The sequence below is a fragment of the Orycteropus afer genome, unplaced genomic scaffold, assembly GCF_000298275.1.
Source record: "Orycteropus afer afer isolate SDZICR_OR568_19922 unplaced genomic scaffold, OryAfe1.0 scaffold00026, whole genome shotgun sequence".
In the NCBI taxonomy this organism is placed as follows: domain Eukaryota; kingdom Metazoa; phylum Chordata; class Mammalia; order Tubulidentata; family Orycteropodidae; genus Orycteropus; species Orycteropus afer.
This window is the reverse complement of record NW_006921613.1, coordinates 7780808-7793533: the sequence shown is the minus strand read 5'-3', so window position 1 is coordinate 7793533 and position 12726 is coordinate 7780808.

Genomic DNA, 12726 nt, shown 5'->3' with positions numbered 1-12726 from the left:
TAGAGGTCGGAATCAACTCGATGGCAGTGGGTTTGATTTCTTGGTTTGGTGGCACGACTGGTGGTGTAGTGAATAAGGTATTTGGCTGCTAACCAAAAGGTTAGCAGTTCAAACCCACCAGCCACTCTGTGGTAACAGTTTATAGCCTCAGAAACCCAATGGGGGTCACTATGGGTCAGAATCGGCTCAATGGCAGTGAGTTTTTTTGTTTTTTGGTTTGATGGTATGATGGTTGTTAAGCACTTGGCTGCTAACTGAAGGGTTGGCAGTTTGAACCCACCCAGAGTCTCTGCGGGAGAAAGACTTAGCAATCTGTTGTTGTTGTTGTTGTTATGTGCCGTGGAGTCGGCCCCGACTCAGGTGCTATTAATTTGTAGCAACCCCCTGTATAACAGAATAAAATACTGCTGGTACCTGCTGTCATCCTCAAAATCATTGCTATGTTTGAGCCCTTTGTTGTAACTACTGTGTCAATCATCTCATTGAGAGTCTTCCTCTTTTACACTGACCCTCTACTTTACCAAGCATCATGTCCTTCTGCAGTAATTGGTACCTCATCGTAACATGCTCAAAGTATGTATCTTGCCATCCTCACTTGTGAGGAGCATTCTTGTTGTACTTCCAAGACAGATTTGTTCATTCTCGTGGCAGTCTGTTGTTGTTGTTGTTGTTATGTGCTGTCGAGTCGGCCCGACTCATAGCGACCCCTCCTTGGGTTTCTGAGGCAGTATCACTAAGGAAGTAGGATTGCCCAACCTTCCTTCCGAGGAGTGGCTGGTGGGTTTGAACCGCCAGCCGTCTGGTTAGCAGGCAAGTGTCTTATTCAATATTCTTAATCAACATCAAAATTCAAAGGTATTAATTCTTCTTGGTCTTCCTTATTGATTGCCCAGCTTTCCCATGCATATGAGGCAATTGAAAATACCATGGCTTGAGTCAGGCCCGCCTTAGTCCTCAAAGTGATATCTTTCCTTTTTAACACTTTTTTAATGTTTTTTTTTTTTAATGCATTTTATTGAAATATAATTTATGTACAGTGAAATACACAAAACTAAAGTGACATGGGTCAATGCTTTATTTTTTTCTTTTTTTTTTTTTGCAGCATTCTCTCCCCTCCCCTTCCACCCCTGGCAACCAACAAAGGAAGTTCCCCTCCATATATAAACCTTTCCTTGACCCTCCACAACAAAGAACTAATACTGTATTTGTCCATCTGTGATTGACTTATTTCACTCAGCACAATGTCCTCCAAGTTCATCCATATTATGCGTGTTTTGCAGACTCTACATTATTCTTTAGTGCTGCGTAGCATTCCAGTTTGTGTATGTACTATAGTTTGGTCATCCACACTTCCGCTGATGGACACGTAGGTTGTTTCCATCTTTTTGCTATTGAAAATAGTGCTGTGATGAACATGAGCATGCATGTATCTGTTCCTGTCCTGGCTCTCACCTCTCTAGGATATATACCTAGTAATGGAATTGCTGGGTCAAATGATATCTCCAATTCCAACTTTCTCAGGAATCACCATATTGCTTTCCACAGTGGTTGTGTCACTTCACAGTCACACAAGCAGTGTATGAGAGTCCCAATCTCTCCACATCTCCATCAGCATTTGTTGTTTTCTGTCTCATTGAACCTTGCCATCAGTGCTGGGGTGAGACAGTATCTCATTGTTGTTTTGATTTACATCTCTCTGATGGCCAATGATTGTGAGCATGTTTTCATGTATTAGCTGACCACCTGAATATCCTCCTTGGTGAAGTGTCTATTCATATCTTCTGCCCATTTTTCAATTGGATTGTTAATTTCTTTGGTGTTGAGGCATTGGAGTTTTCCATCAATCTTAGACATATTCTTGCCAGATATGTAATTATCAGCAAATATGAATTTGTTGCTGTCATTTTTGTCATGTGCTTTTTCATTGTGTCAATTTCTTTGTTCCATATAATTTTCTATGCAGAGCTTGTTTTGTTTATGAATCACATTATCACTTCCTTCATTGCTATTGTTTTAGTATTTGCTGAATATTTATGCTGCTCCTCTTTTTTGATGTGAAGTTTTATCATTTTTCTTTGAGGTTACCCTGTGATTTATATTTTCTTTCCAAGTTTAGAACAATCCATTCTATCTTGTAGTTGTCTTGACTTCCCTACCATCTAGAAGTTCTGTAACAACACATTTTTTTCCCTCTTTTTGATTTGTGATTTTTCTCATTTGTCAATTGATGTCTGTGGTTCCCTGTTTACAATCTTGTAGGCTTATTTACTTTGGATACTTCCATAGCTGGGTTGGTTTCTGGGTTCCATAATAATGTATGTTAATGGTCATTTGTTGTTGGTTGTTGTTTCTTCTCTGTCCAAAGGACTCCCTTTAGCATCTCTTGTAAGGTTGGTCTGGTTTTAACAAATTCCCTTAATCTCTGCTTATCTGGAAATGCCCTAATTTCACCATCCTATTTGAGGGACAATTTTGCTGGGTACATAATTCTTGGTTGGAAATTTTTCTCTTTCAGTATTTTATATATACTATCCCACTGTCTTCTCACCTGCATGGTTTCTGTTGAGAAATCTGAGCTTAGTCTTATTGGTTGCTCCTTATAGGTAACTTTTTGTTTTTCCCATGCTGCTCTCATGGTTCTTTCTTTGTCTTTGGTTTTGGTGAGTTTGATGATGATATGTCTTGGTGTTTTTCTTTTGGGGTCTACCCTGTTTGGGGTTCGTTGGACTTCCTGAATGGATATATTCTTATCTTTCATCATATCAGGGAAATTCTCCTCCAATAGGTCTTGGATAATTTTCTCAGTGGTTTATATTTCTCTTCCTGGTTTGGAATTCCAATGACAGGTAGGTTATTCCTTTTGATGGGATCCCACATGAACCTTAGGCTTTTCTTCATTTTGTTTTGATCTTTTTTCTGATTGATCCCTTTCCAAAGAAGTATTCAGGTATTTGTCTTTGATCTCATTAATTCTGTCTTCCATTGCAACAATTCTACTCTTTTGCTCTTTCAATGTGTTATCTATTCCTGACAATTTAGTATTAACTTTCTGGATTTCTATCTGTAAATTTAGAATCATTTCTAATTTTTCATTTATTTTGTCATTTTGTTGTATTTTCTTCCAAAATTTTTCTAGGGTTTTGTCTGTGTTTTCCTTGGTCTGTCTCTCTATCCTTTGAAGATACCTAAATATAATTCTTTTGAATTCCTTATCAAGGAGTTCCAATGCTGCATCTTCCTCAGGGATGTGTTTTGGGCCTATATCCTGGTCCCTTGTTTCTCCTGCTTTATCTTGCTTCTTTGTGTGAACTGTGATGCTCTGTTGTCTCCAAGGCATTGTGGCATTTTTGTGTTTATATTTAACTGGTGATTATATGTTGGAGTGACTTGCCCACAATTTTCATTTTCTTTGTTTTGTTTGTATTTTCTTTATACAGGCAGGGTACTGTGCTGTGCTCCTCTATTCACTAGTTGACAGCACTTGTACACTCACAACCTGTCTCCTTTCCTGTTGTCAGCCTCTCGTATGTCCTTGCTGAGCCTGGCAAACAGAGCCTGTTCTTAGGTCCCTGGAGTCTGAATGAGAGTGCTATCACTTTAAAATCCAAAATGGTTGCTACTTGTAAACATTCAGAATGGCTCTGCCCTTGGTTACTTTAAATATCCAAAATGACTGCCACATGTATACAATCAAAATGGCTGCCCCCTCCAGACAACAGAAAGTCCACAGCTCAGGTTGTCTCCCTCCTTGCTGTTTCCCTTCCTAGTCATAGGCCACCAGAATAGTTGTCCCTGCAGCCCTTGGTGACCTGGACTGATCTTTTGGTCAATTCTCAGGTTCCAAAACCACTTGGAAATATTCAGGCTGTTGGTCTCGTCAGAGTAGTTGACAGTCCACAGCTTCTACCACCTCTGTAGTCACTGTTTTCGTTCAGGTTTTTTCACTAGTTGGTGTCTAACCCACTTCTGTATAGTTCCTTTCAAAGCTCAGGGTTCCAGGATTATCTTCTGTATCTCTGTCAATTGGTTTTTCTTTTCTTTGTTGAAGAGGGTCTATGTTGCTTGTCTGTCTATTCCTCCATCTTACTGGAAGTCCTTTTTAACACTTTTTAAAGAGGTCTTTTGCAGCAAATTTGCCCAATGCATTATATCGTTTGATTTCTTGACTGCTGCTTCCATGGGCATGGATTATGGATCCAAGTAAAACAAACTCCTTGGTAACTTCAATCTTTTCTCTGTTTGTCATGATGTTGTTCATTGGTCCAGGTGTGAGGAATTTTGTTTTATATTGAGGTGTAATCCATACTGAAGACTGTAGTCTTTGATCTTCATCAGTAAGTACTTCAAGTCATCTTTGCTTTCAGCAAGTAAGATTGTACCATCTGGATATTATAGGTTGTTAATGAGTCTTCCTCCAGTCCTGATGCCTAGTTCTTCATTTAGTCCACTTTCTTGGACTAGTTGTTCAGCATACAGATTGAATATATATGGTGAAAGGCTATAACCCTGATGCACACCTTTCCTGATTTTAAATCACACAGTATCTCCTTGCTCTGTTTAAATGACTGCCTCTTGGTCTATGTACAAATTCTTCATGAGCACAATTAAGTGTTCTGGAATTCTCAGTCTTCTGAATGTTATCCATAACTTGTGATCCACACAGTTGAATGCCTTTGCATAGTCATTAAAATACAGGTAAACATCTTTCTGGTATTCTCTGCTTTTAGCCAAGCTCCACCTGACATCAGCAATGATATCGCTCCTTCCACACCCTCTTCAAAATCCTTGGCCTTGGAAATCCTATAGAACAGTTTTACTCCAATATACAGAGGCACTATGAGTTGGAATTGACTGAATGGCACCTAAAAACAACATTACTTAATTTAATTCTTACTGAAGTTTTTGAGTAAAGGTATTAGGATCCCCAGTGGAAGCAGCAGCCAAGAAATGAAATGATGTATTGCATTGGGCAAATCTGTTGCAAAAGATCTCTTTAAAGTGTTAAAAAGCAAAGATGTTACTTTGAGAACCAAGGTGCTCCTACCCAAGCCATGATCTTTTCAATCACCTCATATGCATGGGAAAACTGGACAATGAATAAGGAAGACCAAAGAAGAATTGATGCCTTGGATTATGGTGTTGGTGAAGAATATTGACTACTATGGACAGATAGAAGAATGAACAAATCTTTCTTGGAAGAAGTACAGCCAGAATGCTTGCTCTTGAAAAGTGAGGGTGGCGAGCCTTCATCTCAGGTGTATTTACATGTTATCAGGAGGGACCAGTCCCTAGAGAAGGACATCATGCTTGGTAGAGTGTCAGCATAAGAGAGGAAGACAATGAGATGGATTGACACAGTGGCTGCAACAATGGGTTCAAACATAGCAATGATTGTGAGGATATCACAGGACAAGGCAGTGTTTTGTTCTATTGTAACTGGGGTCTTCAAAAGTCAGAACCAACTCAATGACACCTAACAACAACAACAAACTGAGATCTCAAGCGGTTAAGCAATATGCCTGAGGTAACACAGCTGCTAAGTATCTGATCTGAGAATGCAGGTCTGTGTATTTAAGTTTTTGTTTTTTACCAGTATGCCATTCAGTGACTTGGTAAGAACCAATTTCCTGCAAAGGAAAATGAATTAAGGCATTTCTTTTAGGCTTAGCATTTATCAATAACATCTTTTCACAAGGGTCTTTCAGAAAGCAAAATATTGTTATACAATCTAAATACAAGACTGAGTGACTGACCTATCATGAACTATGACTATATTTCTGATGTCACTAACTAGGCTTTATACAGTCTTCGTGAATTATACTGCTGGATAATGGATTTTAAATTGCATGTTTAAGTAGACAAAGAACTCTATAGTTAGTGGGTTATATTTAGCTGACCACAGAATAGATAAGGTGCACAATTAAGGAGTATGTTCCTTTCAAACCCCTAATTTGTGTTAGGATATTCAATTACCATTATCTATCTATGTGTAGGCATGAATTTTGATCTAGTAGAAATGAAGTCAGGCCTAGAAATTTACAGATTCTGATTCTTATCGGCAAGTATTACTTGACCCACATTTGACACAGCTGTTTACAATCACAGATAATTTTGAGTTATCTGAATTTAGAAGAGATTGGTTTTTCCTTGATTAGCCAGAGGCAATGGATAGAATTCTAGGATAGAAATGCCAGTTTGCTAGCATCTCAGTGGTTCAGTTTGTTCACTCGATAAACTAGAACAGCATTTCTTAAACATTTTGGTGTCAAGAATGCTTTACACGTTTAAGAAATGTTAAGAATCCCAAATAGCTTTTGTTTATGGAGGTGATATCTGTTGCTGTTTACCATATTACAAGTTAAAATGGAAGAATTTTATTTTTAATTATTATTGTGATTTGGGTGAAAGTTTACAGAGCAAATTCATTTTCCATACAGCAGTTCACACGCACTTTGTCTCATGACATTGACTGCAATTTCCCACAATTTAGCAGCTGTCTTCCCACTTCCTCCCATAGTTACCTCTTCCCTATGTCCTTCCTTCCCACGTACTCCTGCCCTCTGAGCTGTCTCCCTGTGCATATACAGCCCTACCATTCTCCCATGATTGATCTCTCCAAGGAGTGTATCTACCTAGTGCAAATGTTCAGCTCAAATGCCTGTCTTTTGTTTGGCTGGAAGCCACAGGAGTGAGTTCAATTCCAGACCTGAAGGGCAGCTAGGGGCCACAGTCTCAGGGGTTCCACCAGGCTCTATCAGACCAGCAAACCTGGTCTCTCTCTCTCTCTCTCTCTTTTTTTTTTTTTTGGTAATGATTTTGAATTCTGTTCCACATTGTTCTCCCATTCTATCCAGAATCTCCTACATAGATCCCCCTCCAATTGGTTGACAGTGGTAGCCAGGCACCATCTCCTTCTTCTGGTCTCATAGTCATATAGGCTGAGGATTGCATGGTGTACCAGTCCTTCAACTAATTGTTTACATTTTCTTCATTCTTCTTTGCTCTGGATGAGGAGAGACACATTGTTGCATCTAGATGGCTGCTTTCAAGCTTTTAAGATCCCAGTTGCTACTCACCAAAGTAGGATGTGGAACAATGTTTTTGTGTAGTATGTTATGCCAATTGCGCTTGATGTCCCCTGAGAGCATGGTCCTGAGCCCACAGGTCCAACTATTCACTCCCTGAAAATGGAAGAACTTTAAAAATATTGATAAATTCATTAAAAATAATAATAACCCCATGTGATGGTTATGTTTGTACGTCAACTTGGCTAGGCATGGTTGAGTGGCTGGGCAGCTGGTGGTAGTTATTCCCTATGATGAGACTGGTAATCAACTCCATGGTGGAATCTACTGGGAGCAGCTGAGTAGCTAGCTGCCTTTGGGTATGTGGTCTGCTTCCTGTATATAAGGAGAAGCTTTGAGAATGGTCTCCAGCCTTTGGCACGCTTGGACCCTGCATGTAGCTGTGTCATTGCTCAGCAGCCTGCTATGCTCTGTCGACCTTGGGACTTACAATGGACTTAAGTTAATGGCCTGCCATGTGGTCTGGTAACATCGGGACTGTGCCTTTTTACTTGTCAACCTTGGGGCTTCTCAGCCTCGGCAGCCAGCAGCTGTCTGAGTGAAGAAACGCCTCTAGCTCCAGTGGGCCAGGAGCAGGAAGCAGAGCTGGACCCCAAGGCTGAGGGGCTTTCATCTAGCCCTTAGAGCCTGGCACTTTGAACTTGGACTTAAAGCCTCCAAATTGTAAGAATAAACTCCTGTTTGTTAAGGCCATCCCATTGGTGGTATATTCCTGTTGGAGCAGCACTAGGTAACCAAAACACCCCATTATATGTTAAAAAAATAACATAGCATATGAAAAAGAATTTAAAAAAATAGTGAAAACACATATCATTTGACCTCTGCAGAACTCCAGTGTACACTCATGAGAGAATAAAGGTATAAAAAACAAATAACATTTTAGTATTATTAGGAAAATAGTTTTGACCTCATAGCCTTCCTGAAAATATTTTTGGGACCTCCACATATCCCTGGACCACACTTTGACGACCACCGAACTGGAGAAATGGGTTATTCATAGTTCAAAGATACAAATAAAGAACTAAAACAATATCATATAGGATATTTTCTAATGATCAGTATTCTTCACTAGTGGTGCATTACCAGACAATCTTGACAGACCGTTGCAGTAGTAAGAAACCATGCCCACCTGAGAATTTAGGGAGAGGTACCAATGAATTACTAAATACCAATTCTTGCCAACTTCCAGAACTACAAGGGGCAGAGAAGATATGTTCTTAAACAAAAATAAGCAAACAAATACCAGATCTATTTCTAGAAAGAACAGGAACAGGAAAGGACAAGGAAAAGAGAAAGTTTGCTAGAGGGAAGGAATGGGCAGCGGTCTTCAGGGTTCTGTACATGTTTGTGTTTCCTCTACTTTGAAGCTCAAAGCTGGAGCTGTCACTCTGCCCTCCAAGGTTTGGGCAGATGGGCGATAGGGTGAGTTTGCTAACTTGCAGCTGCTTATTTGAGTTTGATGACGTTTTTGTGCATATATTTTGCTATGACTACTTATGTCAAAATATCCAATTTAAAACAACTTTGCCATAGAACCATTGATAAAATTGATTCACATTTGTTTCTTTCAAGTGCAATGTCAACAAGATTTGCAGGAATTCCAGGAAGGTGAAAAACCTTCAAATATAAAACTATGTTTTCGGTTTTGATATTCTTCTTAACAGATGGGGAAACTCAACAATCAATAGATTCTATATTATGAAAAATTTTCTTATGGAACAATGAAGCATTTCTGTAACCATGAGTTTACATATGCCAATGAAGTTCAATTTTGACCACAAGGCATGCATTTGAATGATGAGAAACTTCCAAAAGTTAAAAAATATACAGAAGGAATAATCCATAAGAGAAACCTTTGACTGCTTATTGTGTCTTCTGGAAAATGCACTAATATTGCAGAGAATAATTAGGAGGTATCATTGATAAACTCATAGATCGTTATGAGTTGAATTGACTAGATGGCAATGGGTTTGGTTTTTAAAATAACGACAAAGAATGTCATGCATTTTTGAAATACATTCTGTAGTTATTAATAAGATGAATGATGACAATGTAGAATGTGGCATCTGGGAATACTTCATAGGTCATTGTTAGTGACTGAGAGTTTCACTTTTTTCCATAGCTTCTTTGGTACAAATGATGATTCTAAATTTCCGATAAGATCTATTTTGGTTATTCAGGGTGAGATTATAATTCTGGCTATTCTGTTGGCTATTATCTTCACTAGAATATTAGGAGAAGCCATTGTCAAAGAAAATGGTGAAAAAATAGCCCAAACAATGTAATGTTAGAATGAGTTGTACCTTAATAAAGATTCCCAAATTAGGTCCATGGTAGGTGTGAGCCTTCATTCATTTGTTAATTAGTGCATTATGTAAATAATTATTGGGTGACTACTCTGGGCCAAGCACTGTGATAAAAATATGAGACAAACAAACAAAATAAACATCTGTTGCCAGCAAGTTGACTCCAACTCATGGCAGCACCATGTGTGTCAGAGTAGAACTATGCTCCATAAGGTTTTCAATGTCAATTTTTTGAAAGTCGATCACCAGGTCTTTCTTTTGAGGCTCCTCCGTGTGAACTTGAACCTCCAAACTTTCAGTTAGCAGCTAACCATGTTAAATGTTTGCATCACCCAGGCACTGAGTATATTGTATATTAAGCAAATTAAACCTCAATCTTGTCCTTACATATCTGTTTCTTGCCTTTTCAAATTTCTTTATTGTTCCTGTAATGATGTTTCTTTGGTCCTGGTACCAGTTATTAAATATGGTCTGTCATATTCACACCTGCCCTTCTATACTTTTTTTTGTGACACTGGGACAGGGACTATGCAAATCACATTTCCACTTTGCCTGTTTCTCTCTTCTAGGTGCTTCCAATGTGGGGCATCAGAGGGAGATTGAGAGGATGGAGAGGGAAAAGAACTTCCGCTTTTCCTGGGAATTTCCTGTTCTTGTCAGTGATACCCCCGCCTCACTTCTTCACCCAGGCAGTGTCAATGTGTTCCCGAAGCAGCCACTGAGATCCAGTTTGCAGTTTGTGCAACACTTGCAGGAACATTCTTGTCACACCCCCTCAGAGATCCCAGCACCAGCTGTGCATTGCTCCCTTCTCAGCGTTCTTTGTCAAGCTCCATGGGACCCCTCCCCTGTGCTCAGAAATCCAAGCACCAGCTTGGCTAGTACCCTTCCTCAAAAGTCTGATAACTCTGTTCCTTGAGGTCTTTCCCTTCAAGCTCCTAAATTTTAATTATTCTAACCTCTTCCCTTTGTACCTCTAGTCACTAAAAATAGTAGCTGCTTCTTAACAGTAGCTGCTAGTATAACAGTGTTTTCTTTTTCTCTTTTCAATTCTTCAGAACCTAGTTAACAATTCTTTAACACGCTGTTAAAATAATGAGTATTGTTTCTGTTTCCTGATTGCACCCTGACTGACCCAGTCTTATTTTGTTTCCTAAATTCTGCAAACTCTTTTTTAAATATCTCATTTTGTTGTTTTAGCATTTGTAATAAGTTTTCATTATATTGTAAACAGGTAGCACAAAGAGCTTCTGCATTTTTTCAAATATTTGTGTTGGGTTTTCCAGACAGGGTTTGGTATGCTATGTTCTTTTCATTATTACTATTTTCCTTGCTAAGTGCATTTGCATAGGTCCTATGCATTTTATCTTCTTATTTAATGTGTTTCATAAATTTTCTTTTCCTCTTGCACATACATAACATGGACAACTCTTTTCCTAGACAATTTTTTGTTCTATTTCAGTATGGGTAACTATCCCTTAGCATCCTTCCTGTCTGACAGCTGTTTGTCTTTTTTTTATAGCTACTGTTTGAGGATTAATATCAGGAATAGACTTAATGAAGCCTTGTAAAATGAGAAAGGAATGCACTGTATTTTCTATTATAGATTCTCAGCAATTGTTAGTAACAAGATGTCTCTCTGCTGAGCTATGACTGTTCCTAATTTCCGAAGTTTATCTGCAGATGTGAATCATGCTGGACAGAGTAAGGTCATGTTTTTATCAAAAGAATGGACAATTAAGGGCAAGTTGTATTAAGTGTATAACTAAATTATATTCATTAAGAAACTTTTTTCTTTCTTTCATTTTTTTATGTTACAAAAATAATATAACCCCACGATTAAAGAACAAAATGTACTAGGTGACCTTACTCTCCTTGCCACTGCTGATTAGACCAGGGCTGTGGACATTGGACACTGGTCAGAGATCTATGATACAGTCTTATGTGAAAGCTCTGGTCAACACCAACCCCCCCCCCCAAAAAAAAAAAACAAACCTATTGCCATCAATTCAATTCCCACTCATAGCGACCCTATAGTACAGAGTAGAACTGTCCCATAGTGTTTCCAAGGCTGTAAATCTTTACAAAAGCAAACTGCCTCATCTTTCTCCTGTAGAGTGGCTGGTAGGTCAAACTATCGACCTTTTGGTTAGTAGCTGAATGCTATAACCATTATGCCACCAGGACTCCTCTGGTAAACAAAGGAAGAGCTCCAATATTGCATAATGAACGTCCCAAACAATTAGATACTATTGCCAGGGGCATTTGAATTTGAGACAGAAGAAAAATAGGTTGGTAGTGGTAGGATCAGAAAAAGCGGAATGAAAGAGTATCTGAGTCTTCATAAAAGCTGAGTGCCAGAGCTGGGATTAAAAGGTTTACGCTGCTGATGATAATACAACCTAATGTTGTAGTTGTACTTAACAACTTTCCAGCCTGGAACTATCAGTCTTGCCCTTCTTTATGTCTCCATCTTATTATATCTCAGTAATCCACCATTACGTAATATACCTTAACTGCATTAAGATATCAATTGCAAAGACATTTAACTGGTTCTTTTTTTTTTTTTTTAAACAATATTTTACGTGCACATAACTTAATTATTTTGTTGAATTATTTAGATCACATAAACTTCCAAAAGTGATTTTTGCTACCTGAGTTGTCATTACTTTCCAAAGGGCTTTTGACAATTTACCAGCAAGATTTAAATATGGGTTTCACAATAACCCAGCAAGTGTCAATGTTTTTTGTGCTAATTTTGTAGATATACAATTATACCTCAAAGCTCTCTTAGTTTTTATGTATTTGATTCATTTTAAATATTGTTAAGCATATTTTGGGAATTTAATGTAGACCTATAAGTCCACATGACTTATGGATCAGCAGATGCAACTTCAAAGCTATAAATTGCTGATCTTAGGTTGAATTTCATTACTTGTGAGCTGGAAAGGAAAGACTTGATTAAACATAGACCATGATATGAGATTGAGAGGCTTCTGCATGGACTAGACATCACTTCTTTACTGCTTCAGCAAAAGGCCACCCTCATTATATTTTTTCTCATTGCATTAATTTTGATGCAATGGTTGACTTTCATTCTTTTTTCTTTTGGTCATAATGAACAAAACTAATCAGGGTGAGATGATTAATTTCAGAAATTTTTCAATAATCAGACTGATTTTCCACTTGGATCCATCTATAAATACCAGACTATTGCTTTCCTATGCTTCTATTACACTATAGCCATCACTTTTAATAGGAGATTTTCAAATTTTATTGTGATCTTAAAGTGATCTGCACTGAAAAAAGGTAAATTATTTCCTTTTTTTTTTTTT